The sequence below is a fragment of the Aythya ferina genome (genome assembly GCF_964211825.1).
Source record: "Aythya ferina genome assembly, chromosome: 15".
Classification (NCBI taxonomy): Eukaryota; Metazoa; Chordata; class Aves; order Anseriformes; family Anatidae; genus Aythya; species Aythya ferina.
In genome coordinates this window covers 5,667,563-5,671,715 of record NC_140314.1, presented here as the reverse complement: position 1 = coordinate 5,671,715, position 4,153 = coordinate 5,667,563, and positions in this window count along the sequence as shown.

Sequence of the window (4,153 nt, the reverse complement as noted above, 5' to 3'; positions counted from 1 at the left end):
CAGATTTACATGCTCTGCAGCCAGCGTCTCCTGCCCTGGCCACCCCTCGCTGAGGATGTCCCACGGCCTCTCCTTGCCCCAGGGAGAGGTTCCTCAATGGGAACCACTCCCCTGTGATGGGTTTTGGTGATTCCTCTCATTCCTTCCCACCCAGTATGTCCTGACCCTTGTTCTTCACAGCACTCCTCCAGCCTCCCTCTGCCCCTGACCAGCCATCCAGGGGCTCTTTCAGCAAATCCTCCTCCTCCTCCTCCACATTCCTGCTTTCCACGGAAGAGTGACAAGCTCCAATTTAGGTCTCCACAGTTTTTCTTGGGCTTATCCCCTTAAACCGGATTAGCTAACATCTTAATGCCAGTGACACCAGTCACAGCTCGCCATCTGATCCTGCCTTTCAGGATTTGCTGTATCTATGCACTTTCCACTGCTAAACTAGATCCTGTGATCTTCCCGCCCAAGGCCTCCAACTCCATCACCATCAGCCTGCCACCCTGGCCTGCCAGTTGTACCCTTCACAGCTAGGAGATGCCCAAATCTCCTCATTTTCTCACCCAGCCTCACTCCAGGGTCTCTTTAGACACCCCAAAAGCTTTTGTGCATTCGCTGTTTTGATACCTCCAGGTTTCTCTTCCAGGCCTTCTTCTCCAACGTACAGCCCACTGGAAAACTCACAACGCTCCTTCCTTGGGCCTACTTTTCTTCAGTATCAGACAGAAAACACCAAGGCAAACAATTCAAGGCCTTGTTCTTGCTCATCTGATCCATTCCCATATTGAACCTGCCTGTGGCCTCCACCCCACCAGGCTGGCAAGGCTCAGCTCCTCACACCCCAGTCTCCTGGACCCTTCCCAGCTCAGAGCTTCCCTTCCCCGCTACCTTTCACACAAACCAGCCCACACGGTGACTGCTGCCTCTCTTAAATCCCCCCTACAGACACGAGTCCTTCCCGAGCTCATGGTCTCCTCCATTCTCCATCGATCTCCGTCACGTGATGGAGGCGCCATTACCGCAGCACCAAAAAACAAGCATGGAAAAATAAACTGGAAAACAAACTGCAAAACACACACAACAGGGCAAGGACCAGCCGGTGGCTCCTGGGGATGTTCTGTACCTGGTACCAACTTGGAGCAAAGAGGAAGAGTTGGAGCGAGCTGCAGCTTCTTCTTATGGCCTGTCCTCGCTGGGATGGGACTGGGGAACTGCTGGGAGCAGGGTGGAGGGCAGCAGGCCAGGGTGGGCTCCAGCTTTGGCCTGCTCACTTCCCTCGTGCCCTGGCGTGCTCCCCGGCATCCCCGCCGTGCCTGGTGGTGCTCCCCAGCTCATTGCTCACTGCAAAAAAAAAAGTTACAGCCTCTCTATCGATCCCCTCCTTCCCCACACATGTTCCCTTTGTCCCCTCCCAAAATAAAACCCCAACCGAGAGGAGTCACCAGCTGGAGTTTAATTTCAGGCTCCAAGGCGTATCTGGAGCCAATTTGCAAGGCGCTTACTCCGAAAATCGCCCTCCCCTGTGACGCGTGACAGCTCCAGACCACAGTCCTGCTCTCGGCTCCGAAGGAAAAATGTTTTAATTTGTCACAAACCAATTATAGCGTCTCATCTATCCCTGAATTACTCATCTTGGCTACAGCATAGGACAAAGGGCCCCTCTGAGAGAAGATTAGACATGGATATTAACAAGAGAAAAAGTGTCCACTGTCTCACCTTGCTGGGGACGCGGCTTCCAGCGAGACAGGAAAAGGAAACCCCTCGTGAGTGACAGCCGGAGGGAGGGCTGCCATCCCACTGCAAATCCCTCGTTTCACGCGGAAGAATAGTCACGACAAACTCCGTATTCAAATGATATTCACGCACGGCAGATAACAGAGTCGTGGCTGGCAGCGCCGCAACGTGAATATAAATAACCTCCGCTCGCTTGGCTGCTGCCGGAGGGGCCCTGTGCCGGGGGAAGGTTGGTGTGTGGGTGTTCATGAGGTTCACTGGCCTCGTGTTGCCACTTTAATGGCACGTGAGCTCCACGTGCCACCCTTTTAATGAAGCCCCTTTCCCCTCGAGCCCTGCACTAGGCTGAAATGTCCAGACCTAGCTCCCGAGGACCCACGTCCCACCATACCAGCGCTCCATCCAGCCCTTCCCAACATCGCGGGTCTCGGGCTTCATCCTGATAGCCAAGGACCGGGCTGTCGCCTTCCGAGCTGAGCCCCAGCCTTGCAGATGGGTTTGGTGTCTTCCCAAGCAGCTGGGGTATGGATTTATCCAGGTGGAGACAGGAGGTGAACGCTGAAAAGTAGCACCTAAAGCTCTCACAAGCAAGAGGCGCTTTGCATTTGCAGCAGCGGCTGTGACAAGCCCTGGCCACTTAGCTCTGCAGCGGGGACAAGGAGCTGCTGGCAGCACTGCCCTCGCAGTCAGCGGGATAAATGGGGCTGTTTGCTGCTCTGTCTCGTCAACTCGAGGCATCCGAGTGCAGCCACAGGGCTCCCCTCCTCTCCGTGCCTATTCCAGATCATCTCCTTCCTTGGTGAAGAGGGAGCTGATGAAAGCCAATTTCCCTTTGTGCTCATGGCGAATAATTTGGAGAATTCCCCTTGTTTACTCAGAACTGTTAATGATGCGTCAGAAATTACCTCTGAGATTGTAATTAAAGAAAACGGCAGAAGAGAGAGAGAGACACACACACACACACACAGAGCCTAGTCACAGCTTCATCTGCAAGTCATGAAGCACTGGAGCTGGCAGCTGCCTCCCCTTCACCCCAAAACCCACAGGAGGACCCCGAGACCCTCCTAAATGGCAGAGGTTGAGGGCTGCAGCCCCCAGGCCCTATGCAGCCTCCCACATATCAGCTAGGAACAAAGCAGCCGCAGCGCTCCGGGTATCCAGGAGCTGGGGAGGCCACGAACCCGGACAGGAAATGAGCGGGGAGCTCAGCCCTCCTGAAACCATGTTGGAAGTGGAGAGGCTGACCTGGAAGAGCAATTAAGCTCTCCGTCATCACCCAAACGCAGACACCCACATGCGCACAGCGACGGAGCAGCCAGCCCCCTGCCAGCCTGACCTCGGGGCTCGGTGTCTGGTGGGGTTTGAGTGGAGCAAAAGCAGTCCCCTCCCGTGGAGAAAGGAGAGGAATTTGATTCCTGTTCGATTGCAGGAAGGTGCCCGAACTGCCTCATTACTCAGGGGTGACCACTGTTGGGGGAGAGGCAGCACGAACTAGATTCCCCACTCAGTCCGAATTAGTGAGGGCCTGCTTTCTGGCAGCAGCAGACCTTCTCACAAAACCAAACCCTACAGGAGGCCGTAGGGTTGTAATTTAAACACCTTGGGATCGTGTTCCTGTGTAGACCCAGCTCCTGATTGCCTTCAAGATAGGTGATGATTCAACTGCCCTGTATTTCCCGGAGAGGGAAGGATAAGTTTGGATAAGTTTGGATAAGTTTGGATGATTCTGCCACCTCCAAACCCATACAGACTAAATTTCTTGGGGCTGGTGAATCTGAGCCTGAAAAGATAAAAGCCTAGCAATAACGACAGTTCTGATGGACACACCAACAGGAAAGGAAGTTTCCCAAAAAGGAGACCGGGACATCAAGGCACAGCACACCAGAGCCTGGTGGTCAGCATGTCCCCCAAGCCCAGCTCATCTTCCTCTCTGGGTGAGCACAGGCCACCACCGAGCACAGAGCACAGTGACAGGGCTTCCATCGGTGTTTTGCCTGATGAAACTGCTGTTCAGCCAGTCAGGTCACTGGGATGACAGCCCGACCATGGCAGAACGAGCTGGAGCTTGTCTTCTCCCTCAGACTGCCAGCTATGCTGGGGTCCTGCAAGTCTTGGGGATGCGTGTGATGCTAAAGCAGCGAGGGAGAAAATAAATGCACTTACCCGTCTGAGAGCCAGGGGGAGTTTAACACAGGAAAATCATGGAGAAACCCCTTGGCTCTGCTGCTGTCCCAGGACCTGTGGCTGGTCTGCGAGCTCTGGATGGGGAAGCTCCTCTATTATGGGTGTGCAAAGCAGGGGCAGCCCTCCCCTGCATCCCCTGCTACCACCTAGGGTCACCCTTGTCTGCAGGGGACTGTCAGTGCTCACAGCAAGCAGGACAGCCCACACCCCGTAACCCACGCCTAAACTCAATCTGGGAGCCTGAGAC